This window comes from Pelodiscus sinensis, chromosome 7, assembly GCF_049634645.1.
Source record: "Pelodiscus sinensis isolate JC-2024 chromosome 7, ASM4963464v1, whole genome shotgun sequence".
Classification (NCBI taxonomy): domain Eukaryota; kingdom Metazoa; phylum Chordata; order Testudines; family Trionychidae; genus Pelodiscus; species Pelodiscus sinensis.
The window spans coordinates 36,872,897-36,899,664 of NC_134717.1; the positions used below are offsets into that span (position 1 = coordinate 36,872,897).

A 26,768-nucleotide genomic window follows, 5' to 3' on the forward strand; every position below is an offset into this window, starting at 1 on the left:
TTTAAAGGTGCCATGATTATTTTTGGGGGGAGAGGGCAGTTTTTTTGCTCAACATTTGGACATCTCTCCCCTTTTTATTAATGCAGAATTTTGTTTAAAAATGAATTACAATATAAGTAGAATAAAAATTATCCAACTAAATTAAGTTTCTATCAAATTTACCCAATTCACATTTAATATGGAAATAGCCTTCAATTTGTGCATTTGACGCCTTTTTTCTATTTTTTTCTCCAAAGGGGGGGCCTGGAGAAATTGTGCTGCCCTGGACCCTGCAAAACTCTCATTCTACCCTACCTGCTGGGACTCCGTCTCCTCTTCTCCCCCCTCCTCCTGCCTCCTACCTGGATCTCCATGTCTGGCTCTCTAAACAATCCCCCCCTCTCCTCCCTCACACACTTGCCCAGGAACCCAGCCCCCTTGTGCTGTGAACTGACAACCTCACCCCTCCCTGGGATCCAGGTGATTCTCCATCTCCCTTTGTCTAAGGAAGGGGAACTCTGGTGTTCGCAGTGCCCGTGTCCTCCAAGTCCCTCCCTGGACTAAAAAAAGGGGGGGGGGGGGTTTTTTGCTTGGGGCCGCAAAAAACCTAGAGCCGGCCCTGCCTCCAGCAGGGGAGATTTACAAGGGGATGAACATTTTATACTTAAACATGTTAGATATTGGTATATAGCAAATATTTAATATTTAAATACTTAAATATTTACTGGTCAGATTCAATAGTTCGTATTTTCTTCCTTTAGATCAATGTGGATGTAGGCTAAGTACTGATTATACTAGATTTTTTTAAGGTAACTTGCAGTTCTGACAATAAGGATGTTAAGCTAGATGCTCTCATTCTTTCTACCAGTAGGTGGAGATGTCATGTAATATGCTACTGCTTTTTTTTTTTTTTTTTTAACGCTATCTTTTTTTCTTCTCCCCCTCCCCCATAAACTCCCCCATCAGGTTGCTGGTAGATGTTGGGGACCATAGAGTGAATCTCATAACAGGAAGCTAGGGCAGAGGAGACAGAATACTGCAGAGGTTTCTTTGTTATTTTTCCCCCTTTTCTTTCAATGAGGCTAGTATAAATGTAAGAGTTACAAGCTTCTTTGCTGAAGAACCTGAACAACTGCAGCAGAAGGAGCTTGATTACCTACAAGTGTATGGATATATCTCATGCTATGTTTTGCAATTCTCTTTTATCAGGTAAGACAACAGGATATTTCATTAAGAGAATCATACAGTATATCTCAGTCTCTTTATGCCATGTTCATCTCTCATGCTGCCACACCTAGTTTGCAATTAATATTAGATGCAACAAGAGGAGCAGAGAATACAAAGCCATCTTTTTAGCTGGATAGCATTTTCATGCTGATTTTGTCCTAAAATTAGGTCTGAGTCTAGTCATAAATTATTTTGGCATACTTTGGGTTTCACTGGTCTTATATGCTTAAGAATCTGTGTATATTTTGTTATTTTTCAGAATCAATTCTAATTTTTTTATTTTTATCTCAGTGATAGTATTTGTTGTTTTTTCAGTTGTCATCTACAAGTGTTATATCTCTCTGTTGAAGGTTATATTGGTGCTTTATGCAGAATACAAATTGAAGTGAAATGTTAAAGTATATTAACGAGACAGCGAGATTGCCAAGCTTTATGTTGCAGAGGTGTATTGCTTCTCTCTACCATCTTCAGACAGAGGCTTGGCTTTCTATTCTAAAATCCTTCTCTTGGAAGGCATTGCAGGTCTGCTGGGGTTTTATGCCCCTAAAATAAATAAACTAAAATAAAACTAGTCTCCCCTATCTTGAAGGTTCTTATAATTAAATACAGTTTTGCACCACTGCAGACTTCACATAAGACACATCATGTGAATTGTTTTATATATATGAAGGCTAAATTTTTATTTCAAAAATTCCATTCTGGGTTGTGAGAGGCACAGACATCATTTTTTTCTTTATTATTTTTAATCGCATATCACAGGCTATGAAAGACAGCAGAATGACTCAGGGGGTGGAGAGCTCATGCAGCTCCATGACTTGCTCTTCAATTCTTGGTTGTCGTTTAAAAAAAAAATCCTCACCTATTTCTTTGAAGCTAGGAAAATCTTTAGTCAGAAAAAACACTGTAGAAAAGCACTGGCTTACACACCCAGAGATCAGAAAAAGGGCTTGGGAGCCTAAGTTTGAGAAATGAGAGTGTGATTAATTAAAAATACCTTTCATAGGGAGGGAAGTAGAAAAGCCATGATTCAGGCTTTCCTGTGTCTCTATAGAGTTAGATTCTGTCTGCAATTATCAAAGCAGCAAGAATTCACCAATAGGGTTTTGAGGGCTAGAAGCAACGTTGGCCTAACAAGATTCTCTGACATATATTAAATGTAAGGTGGTTTCACATATGCCCCTGCTCTCCCAGTGCATGTTGATTTACTGGTTGTGTTTTCCTGACCACTGCTGATTTGTGTGTCTGTACTGATGGGCTGCTCTAGTGAATAGAGGGAAATTACTGCTAGGTTCATGAGATGGTAAAGGGGAGGAACTAGGGAGCAGATGAAAGTGTTGTACCTAGCTGAGCTGTGATTCCTTTCAATTTGAATGTATTATAATAAAATAGATTTGGTTTTTATTAAGGATGACAGCCCCTTCTGTCTATGAGCCTTAATTAAGCAAGGTACTTAAGCATATTCCTAATTTGAAGCATATGAATAATCCTGAATCAGTGGGATTACTCACATGTTTAAATTAGAAATATGCTTAAGTATTTTGCTAAACTGGAACCACAGTATTTTTGTGTTAAATTTTCACCTGTTCTCAGAAAAACAGTATGTTTTTAAACATGAACCCAGTGTTATTAAATAGAATTTATGTAGAAAGCCACAGTTCCATCTGTATATCTGAGATTTGATCTTTTATTGACAATTCAAGTTGTGCATCTTCAAGGCTAATCCTGATCCTATACCTGTTCACATTCTGAGTAAGCTGGCTGTGCATATAATACATTGATGAGGGCTGTGGGAAATGAATTCATAGCCATAATGGGTCAAAACAGTGGTCTAGCATCCTCTCTGCCAGTGGCCAGTAGCAAATGTTTCAGAAGAAGGTTCAAGGTGTGCACAGTTATGAAATAACCTGTCAATAGGAGACATTTCTTCCCAAAACCCATCAGATAGTGGTTGACTTAGGTTTGGAAGAGACCTCAGGAGGTCACTGAGTCCAACCACTTCATTCAGTAAAACTGAGGGTTTTTTATTTTTCCATTGCCTTTGAGGCCTTTCATAAACCTTTCTGCAAGTTAAGGGTTTTAGCTCATAAATAGCTAAGTAAATATTTACTAATTAAGAATGTATTACATACAAAATTAACATAAAGAACATTAATGTTGCAAAGTCAAGCACTCAAAAGTTAAAAAATATAATTAAGGTTGTCCGTGTATTATGATACAGTCTGTAATTGCATGCTCACATACTTTTTTCTACAAGATTATTATCTCATTCAGAACACAGGATGGATGGTGCTCCAAGAATGAAATTAGGGTTGTGAAGTGTATGGGTCTATTTTCTGTAGGAGCCCTGCTGCCTTATTTCTTGAATAAACTGGAAAGTGCACTATCTAGAGAAAGGTTGGTCTCTCTTTAACTGAATGCAGTTGGATTCCATCCATCTCTCTCTCTCCTAGAGTTATTTTGTGATGAAGGGCAAATCATTTAAACCAAATTTTTCACGGGTCATCCTGTGTTTCTCATTTTCTGGTGCTGACCCTGAGATTCTTGAAATTTGGTCTGCAGAAGGTTGAGCATTCCAACTACAATGGAGGTCAGTAGGCCCTACACATGTGAACATATAAAGTACTATATAATGCTAAATACTCTGAAAAATCATCGATTTCAAGTTTAGTAGGCATTTTGACAATTTTGATTTTAATCTTTGTGTGTCTGTTCCACATTTGTAAAATGAGAACAATCTACCTTACTTCACAGTGGTGTTGTAAGGATAAATTCATTAGTGTTTGTGAATCACTAGATTCTACAGCAATAAGAGTCATAGAAAAGCGCATGCTCAAACATAATTCTGTATTCATTGTAGGTTTTGGAGGGTATGCAATAAAAAAGGCCTGAGGCTGCACATTAAATTAGGCTAAAAGGAAATATTGGATAACAACCTTTTACTCTAGCCTATCTGTCTATCTACTTCCACTGTCTCCGAGCCTGCCTCTGTTCCTTTTTATCTTGCAGTTGGTGTTATCTAGGGCTATGTCTACACTGCAGAGCTTTTCTGGGATACCTCTAGTATACCGGAAAAGCTCTGCTGCATCCAAGGAACGTGTGTGCTTTTTTGAAAAAAAATTCGGAAAAGCGGATGTGTTTTTTGGCATCCCTGTAACCCTCTTTTTGTGAGAAAGAAGGGATGTTCTGAAAGAGGGGTTTTCCCCCAACATTTTGCCCTGTATAGACAGGCCAAATGTCGGGAAATCCTCTTTTGGAAGAAAAGCGGGAAAAGATTGTGGTTCGTAATTTCTGTATCTTTTTCCGACTTTCCCTGCAGTGTAGATATAGTCTAGGTGTCAGCCATAGGAGCATTCACAGCAGAGGAGGAACAATTTCTCTGTTTACAGTTCTAGTGCTAAGTCCCTGGCAGCCTGAGGGTATGTCTACATTGCATTCCTCCTTTGAGAGAGGAATGCAAATGCAGACAAACGAAATTGCAAATGAACCATGGATTTGAATTTCCCATGTTTCATTTTCATAATCATGTTATGGAGTGCTTTCAAAAAAGCGCTATTTCAAAAGTGAAACCACAGTCTAGACGCGGATATTTCAAAAATGGCAGGCTTTTTTGAAAGATCCTGTTCTCCTAAAAAAAATGAGCCTGCCATTTTCAAAATAACGGTGTCTAGATTGCAGTTTCACTTTGGAAATAGCACTTTTTCAAAAGCGCGCCATAACGTGATTATGCAAATGAAGCTCGGGAAATTCAAATCCGTGCTTCATTTTCAATTTCATTTGTCTGCATTTGCATTCTTCTCTTAAAGGAGGAATGCAATGTAGACATACCCTGAAAGAGCAACTTGGATGAAAGTGCTGCTTAGTTCTGATAGAATAGGCTGGAACGTGCTCCCTATGGATTAAGTCTTTGGAAATGTCTCTGAAAGTCTCTATCAAATCCCTACTGAGCATGTGTAAAAATGTTTTAAAGACTTAACCTGAACAAATTTAAGTGGGTTTTCTCAGGGACAGCAAAATGCATTTCTATGACCCCAGGACATCCTCTTCCAATATTAAGTTGCTGCTCCAAAGTATATTGATGCTAGAGCTTCTCAATGAAATGATTTTAAGAATTGTTTTTAATATTGCAGCATTGCCAACTCCAACCATTAAAAATAATTACTGAATCATCAAATCATTGTCTTAAAAATCATTATGCTTTTTGAAATATTAATTTATTTGCAGTTCCTTTTATTTCCGTTTGATTTTTAAACTGTTGTATGTGGATGATGTTTACAAGCTTTTCTTCACAGCCATGAAAACTAGAAATTTCAAAAAATGTGAAAGATGAGATTCTCATGTAATTATATGATTACAGGAACTGAAGTTGAAAGCAAGAACAGTAAATACCATTGCAGACTCATGACGAGATCATGAGAGTTGGAAATATTGCATTACTCTCTCAAAATATATTTCTCTAACTTCATTCTCAGAAATGTCTGAGCTATTTTTAATGACATTTTCCAAAGTATTTCTGCCAACCTGCATGGAAAATTAAATCTCCACAGTTAAAATCTGGCAAAATTATATGCAACTGTAAACAAGATCTTTTAGAGGACGTCTAAATAGCAACATTATTTCAAAATAACTAGCATTATTTCTAAATAATTTAGTCTACGACAATTACTTCAAAATAATGTTGAAATACTGTCAAACTGGAGGATTTCTTACTCCAACTCCTGTAACTCTCATTGTACGAGGAATAAGGGAAGTGCTACGAGGAAGAGTGCTCTATTTCAAAATGAGTGCTATGTAGACACTCCCAATTTCAAATAAGCTATTTCAAAATAAGCTATGCAATTGATATAGCTCAGTTAGCGTAGCTTATTTTGAGTTAAGCGCTATTGTGTAAATGCACCCTTAGGGTATGTCTACACAGCAATGTTATATCAGAATAACGTCACAATCTGCGTCTACAGTACAAGCAATTATTTTGACAATGTCAAAATAATGTCAAACTGCAAGACTTCTTACTCCAACTCCTGTATCCCTCATTTTACAAGGAGTAAGGGAAATAGGAAAAAGAGTGCTCTTCCCAGACTTTCTGTTGTGTAGATAGCACCAAAAACCAAAATAAGCTATTTTGACTTAAGCTATGCAATTGACTTACCTCAAGTTATATAGCTTATTTCAGCTTTAGCCCTGCTGTGTAGATGTGCCTTAGTGATGCAGCCTTCCCTATGGCTCCACCTATTTATCATAAATTTAAAAATGAAATTTTGAAAAGAGATTTCAGAAATGCCTGTCACAGTTTAAATATTTTAATCCATTTAATATATCTTATATGAAACTTTGATAGGTTTTTCTATAATGTCCATCAGCATTATTTCTGAGTTCTTAATGGTTATCTTAATGAGTACAGTTGACTAATTATTATCAGCAGGGCTTGACAAATCAGTGAATCTACTCACCCGTGGTGAATCAATTTCAGCCGATTGTCCCGTTCACCAGCGGCGCATGCATGCACAATATGGGTCTTGCGCATGCGCAGTGAGGGGCTGGTGAGTAGATTCATCGCCGTTTGTCAAGCCCTGATTATCAGCAAAAGCAAAGAAGGAATGAGTGGACTGACATTCCTCATAGAAATGACAGTTTCTAAGGTGTTTTAAGTATATATGGAATTGATATTACCCACAGATTAGACACTTTAAAATTTCCTATACATTCTTATCAGAAGGCAATTTCTTCCATTCATGTTGTGGATCATCAAACTGTTATGACATCTTCAACGCCTGGTTTTTATACTTTGCTGTATTTCAAACACTGCTTTAGTGATTTTATCTTGGGTGTTGTTGGAAGGATAAAGTGGAATTCAAATATTATATTGTGGTTGTTAATTTAAGCTAGTTACTTGCTAAAGGCAAGATTCTGCCCTGCTTGCAGGAGATGGAATGGTGGGCAGAATCTTACCTTTAGCTATCTTTGGAGGAGCCATGCTGCAGCTGGAGATCTCAGGAAGAATTCTCCAGGGAGCTCCTGGGATGTGAACACTGGAGAGGTAGCTCTGTAATAATGGGAGTGGGTACAGTATCCTCTACGTTACACTGACATGTGCTGCTGACCTCCATGTTTTAGTCTGTGCATCTAACCAGATAACAGTATGCCCTTATGCCAGTACTGAAGCTGCACAACACTTCTAGGACTTCATATTGTGAAATGCTGAGTACCTTGCAGGAGTGAGCCTTCAGTGTAAGGCAGAGATGCTTCCTGCTCTCTCTCTCTCTCTCTGTACTGTGTTTAAGAGGATTCCGACACCATTTCTTTGTCCCCCTCCCCCGAGCAATTTCACAATGCTGAGCAAGATTTGACCATTAATGTGGTTTTTGTTTAGTGACAAATACAAAAGTAGAGCCATAAACAGACTCATAAGGAAGCAGGAGAGAAGTAATACCAGGGTTACAATGATAAAATCATGTGGTTGCTCAGTAAAGACAATGGCAAAACTCCTATTAAGTTCCATAATAGCAGAAATGGATTTCGCACATGGGAAGTGCAGGTGAGGGCAGCATAGAGTATTACCAGGATTTAAAAACGTAGTCCATAAAGAAAATTTTTGTGTGTGTATTTATTTATTCATTTATTTATTTCTAATTCATAATAATAAGGGGTCTTAGAAGACTGGAAAATAATGCCATGTTCCAAAGATCCAACATTCTGTGGGATCTAAAGGAAACGTTAACCATTCTGAGGGTACATCTGTATTGCAAAACAACCTCGTGGCAGTGAGTCTCAGATCCTAGGTCAACTGACTTGGGCTCATAGGACTTGTGCTACAGAACTATGTTCCTATTTGGGCTAGAGTTAAGTTCTGAGCCCCATCCCCCTTGCCAAATTACAGAGCCTGAGCATCTACATTGCTATTTTTAGCCCCATAAGTGAGCCCAATTAGGTTGACCTAGGCTCTGAGACCCGTTGTTGCATTTTTGTGTTTTCCAGTATAGATATATCCTTAAAGTGCAGTTATTTCCAAGAGGTGACTGTAAAAATAGAACAGTGGAGTTCCATATTTATTGTTTTCATGTTAAATTTGCTGTTTGCCAGGAAAATCAGAATCATCATCAATATCCAATATTTATTTCATTTTATTGGACCTCAGATATAGAAACCCTAGTCATCAGTGACACCTGTGCAGTCATAGTAATGGCAAATAGAGTTTCACATTTCTTTCAGTGAAACAATTCTGTTTTTGTGTCAGTATTAGAGCATAAACTTTTATAAGCTACAACTCACTTCCAAAGTGAATTGTAGCTCATGAAAGCTTATGCTCTAATACCCTAATAAATATCTTAGTCTTTAAAATATCACTGGACTTCCTTATTGTTCTGTCGAAATGAACTAACACAGCTACCTCTCTGAAATTCGTTTTTGTCTGTTTTTTATAGCAACTAGCAGGGGTAGCGGAACCAGGGAGCAAAGAGTGCTAGGCTGTGTCTACACTGCACCCCTTTTCCGGAAAAGGGATGCAGATTAGACACATCGGAATAGCAAAATCCGCAGGGGATTTAAATATCCCCCGCGGCATTTGCATTTACATGGCTGCCGCTTTTTTCGGGCTTGGGGATAAGCCGGAGAAAAGCGCCAGTCTAGACGTGATTCTCCGGAAAATAAGCCCTTTTCCAGAGGATCTCTTATTCCTACTTTCAAGGGCTTATTTTCCGGAGAATCATGTCTAGACTGGTGCTTTTCTCCGTCTTATCCCCAAGCCGGAAAAAAGCAGCAGCCACGTAAATGCAAATTTCGCTATTCCGATGTGTCTAATCTGCATCCCTTTTCCGGAACAGCCCTAGTGTGCCCCCAATGGAAATATTATGCCGACATAAATTTGAGCATGTCCCCAGGGCAGAAGGGTAACCGGGATCCAAATAGACTGGAGCAGCTCTTGCATGGCCTGGAATTGGGCTAGGAGCAAGATAGGGACCCATAGGGGCTAAAATGGTTCCATGGGTAAGAAGGAAACCCCAGAACCCAGCGGCTACCCCATCAAGTCTTAACATCTTCCATCACTCAATCTTCTGTTCCATATACTCCTATTTGTAGGAAACTTCTGCCCATCTTTCTTTTCTGGCACTTAACACAGCGGGCTGACTGAGGCCAATTGTGACTGGGCCTCTAAGTACTACTATGATATTAATAACAATAATAACACTAAAACACAGAGAACATAATCTGAAGACAGTGAGATGGCACAGAATTATCTGAGGGCCTACCGTAAGTAAATCAGTGATATATGAAATGGAAAGTGTCCAGCCTTACTGATAGAGGCCAGGGTGTGTTTACAGGGGTCACAAGTAGGAAAAAAGACATTTTTTTTATTGTAAATAGAGAAAGTTTGATAAGAAAACAATATAAATGGAACTTCACAAAGTCACTTTTTAATAGAATCAAACTTTGTCTCCTAACTACTTAGCATTTGTGGATTTACCACAGTTACAAAAATTATTGAGTATTTATTCTCCCAGATAAATTTTTTCCAATATGGAATTTTTCAGTGTAACGTTGAAAGTGCTCAAAGGGCATACACAACATTTCTGACTGTAATAAGATCTTAGTTGTACTTTTGCCAAATGTATATTTTATGAATTATATGATCTTTGATGATTTAAGCAAAGCCTTGGTTCTGTAAGCCAAAGTGAAGGCAGGTCAGCACTGATACGGTGACAGTTTGTTACTCAACTTCACCAGTAGGCGTCAGAAAAAAATGATTAAATATGAGAGCTTGCTGGAAGGCATGAAGATGATGATCTCTAACAGTATGTGGAAGAGTTGGGTGCAAATTCTGAAGCTGATATCTTGGTTTCTGGGTTGGCAGAGTCTGGGAATAAACCAAGGGTTGGAGGAGGGGTTATTGTGCTTTCAGCCAAGTTCTCTTTTTGCAAATTAAAGAGTAGGTGTTCACACATTCTCAAAAGAATCACATCCTGTCTTTTGAGAGAAAGATGGTGGATGTGGTGCAGAAACTTGAGAATACTGGTATGAAAAACATGAGAAAGATGGGGAGGTATTTAGGGCTCTGGCAGATGCTAAACACTTTGCACCAAAAATATGAAACAAAGAAAAGAATGAAGAATAAATGGGGTGGGAATTAAAGGAAAGGAAAAATGAGATAGAAAAGGGGATATAAAAAGGAGAAAGTAAGCCAGTGCAGTGGGAGCATGAGAGGGAGGAAGAAGTGTAATGAAGTGTAAATACTGTAAAAGATTAGAAAGAGGAGAAATTCAGTTGATAAGACAGGAAAGGGGGATAAGATCTGTATTAAGAAAATATTAAAAGCTCTCTTTGGTTTATAGCTACAGCTGAACACTGTTGATAGGCAGGGGTATGTATGTTGCTCCTGGCAGTGGTACACTGCAGGGCAGCACCAGCCTCCAAGATATATTGTGAAAGAGGGACAATAGGGAAATGTGTTTTCCCCTAGAAAAGGGCCAGTTTTAATGGCCAGTGGGAAGAGGAGTGAGCCATCCCTCTGCTTTGTTTTGCACAGGGTTAGGCACAACTGAGCAATACGGAATGCCAAAGAAAAGGAAATTTACAGTTAAGATGAAAAGGTCAGATTCTCAACAGGTGATAATTGGAATAACTACACTGAAGTGTAAATCTAGCCCCAGATCGCAAAGTGGGTGCAATTGCACTTTGTTTGGACTAGATATTGGCAGATGAGTCTGAATTTGCGGGTTTAAAGTAGGGATGTAAAAATTCATTTAAAAATGTAACCTTGTAACTGCTAAAAACCATAGCAGTCACACACATAAATAAGCTTTATATTGCGGAGCCCTCAGCGAAGCCTCCCCAGGAGTGAGGCTGGCAGGAGCTGCTGAGGGCACTGCTCCTGGGAAGGCTTCACAGCTGACTCTGCAGCTGGCTCTCAGGGAGCCAGCATATAACCTGTGGCAGAGTGGGGGTGGAGGAACAAACCTGTCACAGACAGGGAGTGTTCTAATGAGACCCGTGGGACGGGAATTCCCCTCTGCTTGGGGTGAGTGGAGAGCTACTCCAGACCCTACTGGTTAACTGGAACCAGAAAGCCTCACTTATTAAGACTTACTGGTTAACTGGTTAACCATTTGCATCCCTAATTTATAGTGATGCTTTAATGGTTGACAGACCATGAATTCAACTCCATTATATTTTTTACTCCATATGAAAGTGAACAAAGTACCAGCCTTTCCAAAATTAGGGTAGCAAAGGTGGAAAAATTCCCCCTCCTATGTTTTGTTTGGTGGTCCCTTGAGGATACTACTGTAGGCATGCTTATATTGTGCCATTCCTCCACAGTCCATTCCTATTCCATTCATGAGGCTGAGATGACAAGAATCCTGATCTGTTAGCACTTAGAAGCAGAATTCGTGTTAAATTCAATAATCTGCAAATTTCTATTTTAATATGTACCAAAGTATTTAAAATGTATAATGTACTCAATCTTCATTTTAAAATGTAAAAAGCAGCTAAGTGCACAATCTAAAGCTGAGTGGGAATATATTCACATAGTAGGACTCACAGACCCCAATCAGTCAGTACAACTATAACTCCTGTTTTCGCTTTTCAGCACACTCATTGTCCCTTAGATAACATTTTGCTATCCCTAGTTCTAGTTAGTTTTCTTAGTGGAATAGTGAGACTCACCTTTCTGCCCTCACTCAGCCTCCTATGTCTGCTGTACGCTCTTTGTCCCCTAGGATAACTTGAGCCATAAACATGTTTTATGCTGCTCACAATGCTCTCTCAATTAATCTCTATCTATTATAAAGTTTTTAAATCATCACAGCAATGCATAATGCAAGTGGAAGCCGAGCCTGCCCAGCTCTTTCAATTTTTTTAAAATGGCATTTCTATTTAATTGTGGGCCAATTAACTACTCAATTTTCTTTCAGATAAAAAAAACCCAAACACAATAGAGAGCTGCTTAATGCTTCTTAATGCTGTGCATCTTGCTGATCTTTTCATTACTCATTGGAACAAACATGCTGGCTAAGTCACAAGGGAGCACTGGTGAAACACGCTTCTCCAAGAAGCAAAATAGTCTGTTGTGGTGCCACAGCTCCAGGTTTTATCAGTACATCAGCCTGTCCAAAGTAAGGAAATATGAAATGATCAAAAAGCTCTGGCCTACACAGATTTCTTTGGTGGTCATTCAGCACCAGGGATTGTTTTCATACTCTTAGGCCTAATCTGTTATTTTTAGATTGAAAAGTAGAGAATTTGGAGCCTGTATTCTGTCTCACAAAATGATACTGTGAAATGTTCACTCAACAGGAATGACCATGTTATTGTAGAGGTGCTCAGGATTTAGTAGTTTGCCATTGTAAACAATTAATGTCACAAGATGCAGAACATCAGGAATTTCTGAGTTCTGATCCTAGTTGTGCCATTGTGGGTCTGTGTGGGTCTGTTTCCCATTCTTGAAAATGGAGGTAATGATATTAACTGATGGGCTTTGAGAATTAATTGGCTAGTGTTTAATAACAAGCTTTGGGAATATAAAGCATTATATAAATATTACAAAGAAATTACATTGCAAGAATTTTATTAAGGTTGCCAGGTCAAACACTTGTAAGTTAGGAAATGATGGAATTAAAGTTTCCTATGTAACCTCAATCAGGCACCCAGAAAATGAGGAACACCCAATTAATGACCCACTACTTGAAAAGTTTGGTTTAAGTTACTAGCGTATAGCACAGAGGAATTCTGCAGCAGAAGCAGGACAATGTTCACATGCTTTAATCTTGAGAACCTCCTTTCTTTTCCTGCAATCCCCTGTATCATTCACAACAAACTTTCTAACTTCTGCAATAAATGAGGTAAGGGTCTTTCAGACAACACACTGATTAATTTCCAGAGTAAATCCATTCCGTGTGTCCAAATGTCTAGTTTCTTAGGGTGTTTTTTAAAGCAAAGTGAACAGAAGTTCCATCATGTGGCATCGTATTGACACCCACATTGGTCATCCACAGAGTCGGAAGTTTTGATTCTCTGCATGGACCTCTGACATTTCAACTATCTGACTTAGCCTACTACTGTACTGTTATCAGTTATCATCCTCTGTGTGGACCAGTAGTGGAAGGGGATGACATTTTACCAATGGGTTTTAGATATTTGCTGGCAGCAGAGGAATGGTGAGAGTCAGAAATCATATGTTCTATTCCAGACTCTGGAGGAGAGTGTATTCCAGCAACCACAAAATCTTCTGCCTGCTTTATCTAACATACCCCCGCTGCCCCCATTTCGTCCATTCTGTGCCCTTCCTCCCTGTTCCAGTCTTCCCCACTGCAGCTCAGTCTCTTTGTTGAGCCTGTCCCAGTCCTCTGTGCCTTCTCTGGTCTGCTTCTTTTTCTCCTCAGCTCTGTTCCTCATTTCCTGTGTCTCCCAGTCTCAGCAACTTGTTCAGTCACCTCCCCATCTTGACTCTTTATCCCAATAACTTTGTCTTGGAGTCCTAGTCTTCCCTTTTGGTTCCTCATCTGATCTCCATCTCCTTCCACTCCTGAATGGCCTCCCATTCCTCTCCATACCTTACTTCCCCTGTCTACTCCCAATCTCCTTGCCCAGCCAGTTCAAGTCTTCTCTGAGGGAAGACTAGATGATCTAATGTTAAAATCTATAAATCCTCCACTACCTATTGGTCCCTGTCTACTTCCACTTCAACAACCCATACATATTTCCCTCACCATGCAAGCTTCCACTCTCAGTTGGCTATTCATATCCAGACTCCCCAACATATCTTTTTGTTGCAGTCTGTGTCCCACTCTGCACGTAGGTGCAGCTCTTGTCTCCTCCACTTTCAAATGACACAGCCTCCTCTTCCACGCTCCCTGGATGCCAGCATGGGGTGTGTGTGTGTGGGGGGGGGGTTATTGACAAGAGAAAGGAGAGGAAGCCTCCTTGCTCTCAGTTCAGGTGCCCACACCCAGAATGATGACTCACTGCAGCCCAGAGCTGCACTTTCAGGGAAAATCCTGCTCAACCCTGAGCTGGAGCACACGAGATGCAGACAATATCATCAGAGTTTTTAGCTGCAAAGCTCTAGCATGTATATACTGAGCAATTGTTAAAGGCTTTGACATGGATATGTTTAGTAAAAGTCACTAACAGGTCATGGGCAATAAAGAAAAATTCATAGAAGCCCATGGCCTGTCCCTGATTTTTACTAAAAAATATCCATGACAAATAGAGAGCCACTTGGCAGCTGTGGGTTCCTGACTGGAGCTCTGGGCCCCTCCACAACCCATAGAGGCTTGGAGATCCAGTATCTCCCTACCTCCATGGCTCACAGCTGGGGGGGGGGGGGTCATCCCTTCCATTCACAGTGATGGGAAGTTTTGAGGAGCTACAGGTGGCTGGGAGCTACTGCCCCCCCACCCCCCGCTCACGATGCCACAACAACTGAGAGATGCGGGGATCCCACTGTGCCCAGAAGCTGTGGGGTACCACAACCACCCATAGAGGTTGGGAGTTAAGGGTGGGCACTGCTGCCTTAGGTGGCAGGGGTACACTGCAGCTCCTGACACCAATGGGCATTGGTGGGAACCTTTAGCTCCAAGCACCCTGTGGACTGAGTAATGGAGGTCTTTGGAAGTCACCGATTCTGTTATTTCTGCAACATCCATGACAAAATCAGAGCCCTCCTTTAAAGTTGGTCATGTTTGGGCAAATTTTCATATGACTAGCAAAAGCCATTCCCTGACACAAAGGCCACTCCTATGCCAAATTTCAAGTATCAGCTCCAGAGCCTGGGGGTGCTAGAGCTTTTCAAAGTGTAAATGTCCAGAATATTTTAGCATGCACAAAACAACAAACCTTTCCCTAGTTTCAATTATGAGAAATGGCTGTCCCGTTTTGGCTGAAATTTTCAGAACAATGTTCAACCAGAAGCAGTTAACCAGCATGGAAAACTTCATCCCGAATCATTAAAATTTGGCTACTCTAAGCAAATGAAATCCATGCCTTACAATGGGAAACACCTGGCAACTAATGATATGCAGAGTTGCCAGTCCTGCTTATAATCAATAGTATCACATAACATGAGAGTAAATAACAAACGGCTGCATGGTGGGCCCATCTGTACCCTGAACTGTGTGCTGCATCTTGCACTGTACAAACTACTAGCCCATAAAACTTTGTAAGACTAAATTACAAAGAAAGAACCCTCAAAAATGTTTACAAATAAATACTGGCCTAATTTACCTTGGCTAGAACTTAACTACCTGGATGACTATAGCCAGGTTGTTTCCATCTGCTAGAACCAGCAAATAGGTATGATAATCAGCAAGGGAATGGCCAATTTTTTCCCTTCAGTAACATGAGCACAAGGGACTAGGTTGAGCATCCTTACATGTAGGGAAACACCTGCTTTTCTACCTCTGCTAGCTCTAGAGCCTGTGGAAACCCCTTCTGCTGCAGCTCCATAGGGGATGAGGTTCCACGGGTCACTATGGCTCCACAGGACTATGCAGGGCTGATAGGGAAACATGATCTCTGATATGCTGACCTTTGACCCTAACAGATATCCCCACGGGAGTTATTGTTACTCCAAGTAGAATTAACTCTTCTAGCATCCTTTTAGCAGCCGATACTATGCAGCTGCAAGGAATCTGTCAGCAGTGGCAGCTTGGCTCTTAAGGGGGCATTATCGTATAGTGTCTATGAAAACATCAGTTTCCTCCGAGTAGAATGGTTGTACTTTCCATATGTCCATAAAGTTCCTAATGCAACAACAAGTGCTTCATGAGACCAATAAACAATGTTAGAATTCTGGGCTTGCTAAAAGCATCTTTCACCATGCAACACTGTATTCAGATATGGATTTTTTTTACTTTGTAAATGTTTTAAAATTTGAGTTAAAAATTAGTTACCTCTCTCTCACACCCAGACACCCATACATACCCACATATACACGCTCCCTTCCCCCCACAACATATACTTGGTGCTCACTAAAGTCTAATTCCCCTGTCTCTTAAAGGAACACTTGAAATAAGACAAACTTAAAAAAATTAATTACAATTATTTTTAGTATTGCACTGCCCTCAAGTACTCTTTCCCAGTTTCTATGGTTTTACAGTTACATTTTCCTATTTCTAAAAATGCCTTTCCATCCCATGTTGTGGTTTAAGGAGCACATAAGTAACAAGGGATATTAAATTAGAAGGGAAACTGAGGATAATTGAGGATATGATTAGTGCCATCAAACATGGCAAGGGAACAAACTGAAAAATATGAACATTTTATTCTCCAAGCCTTTTTAATTATAGTTATTTAAGATGTTACCTGTTAAAACAAGGGGTAGACAAAACTGTAATTTTTAAAATAATGGTGTGCCTTCTACTCACTGTACAACAGAACAAATCCAGTGACTAGCCTGCAGCTTTTATAGCCAGTCCATTCACTGGGAGAATGAGTGATGGGTAGAAATCCTGCCCACATTCTGCAGCTACACAGACAGTATGTAGTAGCTACAGCAGCTGAATAGTCCCCACAGTGGGAGGACTTAGGACTGAATATATGTGATACAGCAGATGTTGTGGTTCAACTCCTATGGGCTTCTGCAGGGTTTCTGCATCTTTGTGCATTTCCCTAACGATGCCCTATCCCTTTAGCACAGTAGAACTGTCTTATTTTCAGAGCCTCCATGGTCAGCAGACTCAGGGGCTGACTGTGCCCTTCTCTAATTTTTAATATTTTGTAGCTGCTATTTTCCTTTATTTCTGTTCCTCCCCTCAATTTCGATTAGTTACTATTGAATCAAGTAGATTAGGGTTTTTTCCAGAAAAACCCTGTACTCTGAAGATGGTTTTAATTCTGAAGTTTCCTCAATTTTATGGCGGCTGTGGAAAATCCCCCCTGTGTTTCTCCTCCCTTTCACACTGCTCATCTAGCTGCCAGGTCACAACTCTCCTGCTGCAGCTTCCAGGACCAGTTGCTAGGCAACCTTTTTCCACTCCCTTTTCTATGCAGCCTGGCTGTCACAGAGCCCCTTTTGCAGAGCAGGCATGAAGAGACAGAACCGCCATTGCAAATCTTTTTTCAGTATGGGAGTAGTACATCTTACATTTCCTTCTAGCCCACTTCTGAGCCATCGGCCTCAGTTCAATTGCCATCAAACTGCCCATCTGCTTCTGCCAGTCTCATACTCAGATATGAATAGAGATCATAATATACAATACGGATGGGGTTGGTGCTATACCTGAGACCATACAGAAATGGCAGCAAATGCAGAATGCAGCAGTCCACTTGCATAGTGATGCTTCACAACATTTGTGTTCTATGAGCCATACTAGCTTCTAACTGATTTTTGTGTATTTTAAGGTGTTAGGTTTGACATTTAATGCCTAAATATTCTGAGTCCTGATGACCTGCCTTCTTATCATTTGTTATAACAACAGTTACTATCAGCTATAATACTCAAATCTAAAATCCACTGGTTTAAATGGAAAGTTACTTGAATCAGGTCATTTTGAGTGAGGAGTTCCAGACTCTCAAACTCACCTCCAACTCCCCCACTTTGGCCTGTCATTGGAGATAATGAATTCACACATTCAAGGACCAAATTTGGCTTGCAGGATATATAATCCTGGTGATGATGCATGAACAAGGGAGAATACAGATTCACTTTCAGATCCCAGATTAAGCTTGCATGTATGATATTGCACCTATTAAAATAAAGGAGTTTTTAAACTAAGGACTGGAGAGAGCCAACAGTTGCAAAGGAGCACATGGTTCAGATAAACACATCCCTTTGCAGAGGATTTATTAAAGAGGTACTCTGAATGCTAGTAAAGAGGAGAGGATAGATGTTGTTAAAGTACAGGTAGGAACAGAATAAAACGAGTCAAAAGAAAGACAGTCCCATTAAATTACATCACATGAAGGCAGACAAATAAATATTGAGATATTTTATATTGTAAGTGCTTGTATGCACATGCAAGAAGTCTAAATACTAAAGCTGGCGAAATTGAGTACCTGGCATTAAATTAGGAAATTGTTAGAATAGGCATCACAGAAACCTGGTGGAATGGTGAATATCAATGGTGCACGGTATTTCTAGCTTGTAGCCTGCAGTAGGTGTTCTGGGACAGAGTGTTGCTGCCCCAGCACCTGCCCTCCCTGTGCTCCGGAGCTAGAGAGGCAGGGCTGGGTCAGGCTATACAGAGTGCCCTCCTCTGGGACTGGAGCCATGCTGTGTGTCCTTCAACCTCCTCTGGGGCTGGAGAGGCTGGGGTCATGCCACACGCCCTCCAACCTCCCCTGGGGCTGGGTAGGCTGTGCTCCCTCTGCCTTCCTCCCTTCCTGGGATGGAGAGGCCATGCTGTGTGGAGCACCTTCCTTCTCGCCTGGGCTGGAGAGGCTGGACTGCACCGGGATGCACAGTGCAGCATGCTGTCATCCAGGACTGAGGAGGTGGGGCAAGCACATGCCCGTCTGCTCCTCTCCTCTCCCTGTGTTTGGGAGGGGGAGCACATGCATGGTGCACTGCCCCACCTCCCCGGGGGGCCAGAGAAGGGGCGGGGCCTCAGAAGAAGGGACGGGGATGGAGGTGGTACTGGGGGCTTGCCTCCCCCTGCCATGCCTTCGCCTACTGCCCATGCTGCTGCTTAAAGTAACTAGTGTTGTAACCCACAAAGGAAGAGGCAATTGTTAAGTTTGTACTATGTAGTGCACAGAATCTGGTTCCAAGATATGGCTTATGTGGAAGCATTCAGGAATAATGACTACAATGTAATTAAACTGAATACCTTTGGCTGTGTCTCCATTGGCAAGATTTTGTGCAAAAGCAACTGTTTTTGCACAAAAACTTGCTGCCTGTCTACACTGGCCACGAGTTTTTGTGCAAGAACACTGACGTTCTAATGTAAGAAATCAGTGCTTCTTGTGCAAATACTCTGACGCTCGCACTCAGGAATAAGCCCTCTTGTGCAAGTGTTCTTGTGCAAGAGGCCAGTGTAGACAGGCAGCCAAGACATTTTGCACAAAAGCAGTCTAAACGGAAAAAAGCCTTAGTGGCCGCTTGGACGCTCTGTACCTGCAGGCAGCTCTGGACTTCCTGGTAACCCGAGCCCCCTTAAAGGCAGACGCAGCCTGCAGAGGCCACGAGGCAGAAGCCTTTTTTGCTGCCTCTGCCCAGAGCTCTGCCACACGGCTCTGCTGCCGTACCCAACAGCCACCAGCCCAGGATGGCCGCTCCGGGGAAAACAGCCACCCGCACCACCAGTGCAAGAGGCCCCAAAGGACTAAAACGAAGGGCCCCATCCTGCTCTGCGGGGGAGCTAGAGGCCCTCCTGGACCTGTGGGAGGAGGAGGACCTACATGACAACCGCTCCCGTCGCCGCAACGCGGAGATCTTTGACTGCATGGCCCAGGTGCTCTCGCACCAGGGACATCCAGCCCGGACCCTTGAGCAGGTCTGGGCTAAGGTGAAAGAACTGCGCCTGGGCTATGTCCGGGCCAGCGAGGGCCAGGGGGCAGGAGCCGACAGCTGCCCCCACTACCAGTGGCTCCACCTGATGCTGGGCCAGGCAGCATCCTACGGACCATACTTACAACCTGCACCGAGCCTTTTTTAAAACAACATAACAGAGGTTCACTACATGCACACCAAAAATAATTAAGAAAAAAACAGAGGATCAAATCAATGCCACCATGTAAAAATAACCCAATAAAAGAGGCAGTTAGAAACAAAAAGCCATCTTTCAAAAAGTCTAATTTTTGCTGAGATGGAAATATAAATTCTGTCAATTTAAGTGTAAAAGTATAAATAGGCAGGTCAAAAAAGAATTTGAGGAGCAACTAGCAAAAGACACAAAAACTAGCAGCAACAAAAAAATGTTAAGTACACCAGACGCAGGAAGCCTTCCAGACAATCAGTGGGGCCACTAGACACTAGAGATGCTAACGAAGCACTCACAGAAAACAAGGTTGTTCTGGATAAACTAAATAAATTTATCTCATTGGCTTTCACTGTAGAGGATGTGAGGGAGATTCCCAACCCTGAACCCTTGAATACTGTGTCCAATCTGTATTGTCCCATCTCAAAGAAGATATTTAGAACTGAAAAAAGCACAGAGTATGGAACTGTTTCCATATGAGGAGAGATTAAAAATATTGGGACTGTCTATCTTAGAAAAGAGATAACTAAGGGGTGAGAGGATATAGGTTATTCATTCCATCACATAAGGCAAGAATGAAATTGATAGACAGCAATTAAACATAAAGAAGTACTTCTTCACACAATGCACTGTCAAGTGTGTAACTGGTTGCCTAGGAATGTTGTGAAGGCCAAAAGTATAACTGGATTAAAAAAATAATTAGATAAATTCATAGAGAACATAGATGATCAGGGATACAATCCAATACTTCAGCTGTCCCTAAACTCTTACTGTTAGAAGCTGAGACAAGATGACAGGGAGGCTCTGTTCTACTAATTCACTCTGAAGCATCTGGCACTGGCCACTGTAAAAAGACAGGATACTGGGCTAGACAGACCACTGGTATGACCTAATATCGCTATTCTATCTTCTTATATAATTTTAATTGTAAACTGTGATCTAAAACTCAATGAGACATAATAAATGTGGCACTACACAGCACGACAATTCTTTTCAGAGCAGAACTATGATTATGCTGGTTGCTGGCACTACTTTTTGGGTGTTGCCATGATATTAATATCTTATATCTGCATATACCCTTGTTCCCAAAAGATACAAATTATTCATGGAGGCATTTCCTATAACTATTCTACAGTTAAAACTGAGATGGGGCTTCAATTCTAGATGCCTTCTTATGTTTATAACAGTAATGTTTAAATGAGCTGTCAGTAGAGAATTCACATCACATGTTGTTCACTGAACAAGAACTTAGTGCAATTGGACTCTACACAAGCTTCTAGAAATACCTTGCTCACACTATGCATACTCACAGATATTAGAATAGGCATTCATGCCATCATTTCATCTCTAATTTACATAGACTAATAATGTTACATTTATCCATGTACTGTCTCACAACTTATTTTAATGGGGGGAAATTTCACATAACTAGTCTCAGCCCAAATGTGAATTATTTGATAAAAAGCTCTTATAACCCCATACTCAGTTGGTTGGCTGAAGCAGTTAAATCCCCTAACGAGAATGAGAGGTAGAAATCCTGCTTTGTAAAGACAGAATTAGTCAACTTCAGCTGGGGTTTGTTTAGAGGTAGCCTCAAAGAATCTGAGAAGCTTGGGGTCTAGGAGCTGTCGGAAGTGGGAGATTATATGTTCTTCATTCAGCAGGGATGAGCATTTGCACTGAAACCTAGCCATTAGGATCTGTGATCTTCCATACTTTTTTTTCCTTAAGAAAAGGAAGATCTGAATTGTTTATCTTAATCTGGTTCCAAAAGGAACTTTTTTTTTTTTTTTTGCCTGTTTCCTTAGCCACTAGTGAGAACCAGAACTGCTCCTTTAAGCCTGGTGAACTATTTCTTCCCTACCTGCAAAAGGTGCCAAATGTTTATTAGGACTCTGTGGATGAAGCATATGAACTGTCTAACAAAACAGAGGACATCTTAACTATGTAGAAACCAAAGGGACTTGTTTGTTTACTGACTTTTTAACTAATAGGGAGGTTGTGGAATCTCCATCACTGGAGATATTTAAGAGCAGGTTAGATAGACATCTATTAGAGATGATCCAGATGGTGCTTGGTCCTGCCATGAGGGCAGGGGGTTGGACTTGATGATCTCTTGAGGTCCCTTCCAGTTCTAGTAATCTATGATTCTGTGATTCTAAAGATAAACAAAATTGTTAACGGAAGAACCAGCTAGTTATAGAGGTGGTAAAATTAAGGGTGCCAGGTATACATGATAAAGGATAACCAGAGATGAGGCAATACTTGTTATTCTGCTGCTGTGACATTAATTCATTTTATCAGTTTATTCTGCTTGGTCTGCCAATCCTCAAATAATTCATTTTTTAATCACATAGAGCTTTTTCACTTTCTTAGCATTCTTTTCTTCTTTTCACCAAATTATTTTAGATGCTTATGTCTGCAACCGCAATAGTGAAATACATCTCTCTGATGCATGAATTCATAACAGCCATCTAGCTTTCTTTAATTTCAATAAATCAGGGTACTTTCTCAGTGCTATTATAACAAGAACATAGTGTACATAGCCCTGAAATAATTTTTGCCATTGATGTCAGAAAACGTCCCTCACTGAGTAACTGAGTATTTTCTTTACATATTAAAATCATCCCCCTATTATGGTTAGAAGCTGGGAAGCTATATTTTGAGGAAAGCCAGAGATCAGGGCAGCTTATAACATAAATTACTCCGGACTGTAGTTACACTGGGTGCAACAGTCCTTCTGCCTGCCCAGTATGTCAAGGAGGAGGCCTCCATTAGAAGTTGGTGATATACGGCCTTCTCCATGATAGTTTCAAGCCCAGAAGAGTGAAATATTTTTTCTTCAAAAAAGAAATTCCATTTTAAACATATGATTTATTTTATATTTTAGATATTGTTAGCTTTCATTGACTCTGTATACAGCATGCATACTGTAGCACATGCACTATGATCCTTAAAAATGTTTCATATTTGTATCTAAGAATATAGAAAAAATTGTATATGAGAAACAGTACAGCAAAGTAGTTGTTAACAAGTAGTTTATATGCAACATGGCTGCTGTTCTCATAGAAATGTTGATTTTTTAATTTGCTGAATTGTGCATTTAAATTCTCCACTTTTACATTTAATGGACATAGTTATTTTTAGCTGTTCCTGATGGAAAAGCTAGTAATTTGTTTTCCTTGTGAGTTTATTAACCAGGATTGCTTTAACTGGAGTAGAGAATGTTCCTAGAATGTCAGAAAAAGCATGACAGGGTTTTCTCAGATCTGCCTGTCCGAGGGTGAAATTTAATCCAGTGCAGAGCTCTTACGCAAGGCTCTGAATACCACCAGTGCTCCACTTAAATTCCACCCCTTGTGTGATCACAGGGGTGATTTTTGCTCTGCATAAGTAAAAGACAAAACAGAAGTGATGTTTGTGGCAAAAAAGAAGCACATTAAGGACATTTTCAGAAGTTTACATGTGAAATGTCCACTGCTTGACTGGGCCAAATGTCGGAACGAGGAATAAAAGGGCTTCCAAAAGAGCGTGTTTGCTCTTCCACAAAAAAAGCAGAAAGGCAAATGTGGTCCCTGGACATGGTGGAGAATTTCGGTATCCCGAATCCTCCCCCCCCCCCCCTCCAGTCATACCCACAGTGTCCTTCACACTTTGCTACTGCTTATCTTTCTCTTTCTCTCTCTCTCTCCACTGCCCTTCTTTGTGTGCAGATGTTAGAGCTTGGGTGAAAATCTCAGGTCCACATATTAGTGCACTAAAATCACACATCTCAAATTTCTTTAGCTAGCTTTTGCAAATTATCTACTAATAGAATGACCACACTTTTAAAAGTGTAGTATCTAGTCATGAAAAGAGGTATATCAGAGACCAGAGTTTACTGCTATAAATATTCCACGGGGATTTTCTTGTCATCTGCAGGATCAAGACTTCAGATCATCCTTTTTCTAGTAATGCAAACATATTTTTTTCATCTTTTTGCTATTTCCATCCTTTAACTTGTATCTTGCTATTGTCTTCTTTTAGTCTTGGGAGAATTCTACAACTATTGCATTTAGAACCATAGTAAAATTGCAGGTTTCCCCCATGACTAAGTTTCTGTCCCCCACTTGGTCCATTTTTTCCCGTGTCTTTATTCTGTACATGTGTGTTGTTTTGTACTTCTAGATATAGGTTGGCCTTTGCAGAAAGAGAATACCATTCCTGCTTACTTTTGTAGTGCTAATTATCTTACATTATAGTGATGATGGAATCAGACTTCTTACCCAAACTGTGTGGATTAGTCAAGCTTTTGAGGTATTTGGTTTATCTGAGCTTATATGTGTATGTATGTATATAATCCACATGACATTAGATCCTATAACAGAAATCTCATGATTTAAAGTATTTAGATTTGTAAATTGAGCATATTAACTTCATTCATGGCTTGTTACTATCTGAATTGTATATTTGCATGATTTAAATTATTTGTGTAAAGTATATTTAAAGGAGTATGTGGTATGAAATAATTAGTGCCAAAGCAAAGTGAAATAATCAAAATAGTTACATTTTTATTTGTTGAGAACTAGCATATACACCACAGCTGGTGGGGGGACACCCAAAGCATTTGTCTTAAGTTTGGGGTGGTATGCCTCCACCACACCTTCACGTCAAGCCTTGCCTAGCTGGCAGCTAGGCAGTGCATGATTTACTCCAGGGCTCTGGACCAAAATGAAAAATCACACGGCTATTTTACTTCCAGACCTCCTCCTGAAGCTCTGGACCCCTTGGTCTTCTAGTACCTGAAGAAATGGCTCTGGCTGCAGCCTCTGTACTCTCTCTCTCTCTCCCCACCAGAGTGGCATCTTTTTTTTTAAATCTGGGGCTCTGTTTCATAATCCTTTCCCCTTAAAGCTGTAGCATGGCTACATTCTTCCTGATTTTGTCTTGTCAAGGCCACTGTAGTGGACTTTTCCTGCACCTCATGGTTTCCATACTTCTCCCTTCTTTATTCCAGCCTCAAATTGCAGTGGTCCACTGTTCTTTGGGCTCTTTCTCACAACCCAAGAGAAAGGCAGTATCTGCCGGATAATGCAATGTATATGAGTTGAGGGAATGAATGAATGAATGAGGTTTTTGAGAGTGAATGTGTAAGGGTAAGTATAGATGTAAAATATGAGTGATAGAACATAGTGGAAGAGTGATAAGAAAAGGGGAATTATCCAAGTAAGCAAATGAAAAAATAAATACAAAGAAAAACAAAGAAAAGGGTTAAGAATAGAAAATGCAAAGAAAGCAGGAGAGAGAAAAGGACATAAAGTAACATTTGGAGTGGAGCTCAAAAGGATTTACTCAGTGGGCTGCATTAGGGTTGAGTTTCTGAAGTTCCTGCTTCGGTATCTTCTATTGGGCACTGTAAATCCTGGCTGCATTCCTGAACACAGATTCAGTGCAGCACAGAGCTCTCATCTGCCACCCACGGCACACAACTTGCACCTGAGGGCCACATTTCTTTGCTGCTTGAATTGAAAAGACATCAACTAAATCTAATTGATTTAGAACAGAAATATAATGTAAATCCTGATTTTAAATTAATCCAGACTATATGAGGTCTCAAGAATTGACTTAATTGTAGCCAGCCTGGGCAACACCCATTTCTCTGTTCCATCTCTCTTTGGTTCAGTGTCATTTTCACACTTTTAATATCTGTGACCTCAGCACCAACAGGCGTCACATGAATTTAAGGAGTCGTGAAAATCAGAGAGATTCTGTAGCAGCAGGAGTTTCAATCCAAAAGCTGCAGGTTAAGCAAGTATAAGTAACTGAATTCTGCAGTTGGTTTCTTCTAATCGTATATGAATGCCATCTAATGGTGGTTACAATTACAGCATCTAGTAGTTTCTTACACAGGAAATGCCAGTTTTTACTTCAGTAACCAGGATCCTTTAGCAGGAAGTTAGGTGTGGTCTGCTGAAGGAGAATTAAAAAAAAGAATAAGAAAAAAGGCATGATGGAATTTTAGCTGTATTCTTTATGATGACATTCCAAATCCGTACAGGTGCAAGAATCTACACTGGTAATTCATTTTTTAATTGGAAGCTATAGTATTTAGAGAGGAGTCTGTCTTTTTCTATCATTAGCAATACAATCTGTAAGGATTCTGCAGTAGGACCACTTTCATTTTCATAATTAACCCTTCTGCTGCCACCTGCGTGTACATATGTTCCAATTGCAATTTTCTACAAATTATCCACAGTAGGATGCAGTAGGTGCATTTGACTACAATCGGAAAATATGTTTCACAGATCTACCTGAAAAAGTTGTAGAATGCCTCTGTGTGTTGTTGGAGGAGATGGGTATGTGTGTCGTGAAGATGGAAGCATAGAAAATAACATGGTGTTAGCTTTTATTCAGAAAGGTCTGAAAGCATGAAGTTTCTGCAGCTGTGGTGAAGTCGAACAAGTCTATATGTACATAGTAGGGAAATGAAAAAATAAGCATTCAAGTACTCTCTGTCGCATCATTTTAAGTTTATCATTATTTGTTTGATATATCATCTGACACTGAAGCTGTTAATTTTGAATTACATTTTCTATTTTATTACACAGATAATATAATTTGCCTATTAAGATAAAAAATCTTCGGAAAATTATCAAATGCACAGATTACATTCATGATTTCAGATCATAGTATCTCTGCATCAGAAATATTTTCCAGTTGTCATTTTTGGCAGAAGTATAAGGTGACTTTCAAAGAAAATGATTCTGTTCTCAGTTCTGAAAATTATGCAAAACATACACAATTTAGATACCAACAGGTAATAAAAGGTTTGAGGATGTTTAGTCATGAGACCCAATTTGGGTTTAATACAGAAATTCTTTCAGCACATGATATGTTACCAGGCAAGGGATTTGTGTTCAGATACCTAAGCCTGATTCCTTATTCCCCAAGGCT

At 40.2% G+C, this 26,768-nt stretch overlaps 1 protein-coding gene across 1 annotated transcript in view; it reads left to right on the plus strand.

Annotated features, from left to right (window-relative positions):
- Positions 1-967: 967 nt before the first annotated feature.
- LOC102446022 (sodium channel protein type 2 subunit alpha) overlaps positions 968-26,768 on the plus strand; it is a 113,749-nt gene continuing 87,948 nt past the window's right edge. Inside the window, exon 1 of the mRNA XM_006137325.4 lies at positions 968-1,188. The gene's annotated coding sequence lies outside the window, so the exon portion shown is untranslated. The remainder of the gene's footprint in view (positions 1,189-26,768) is intronic.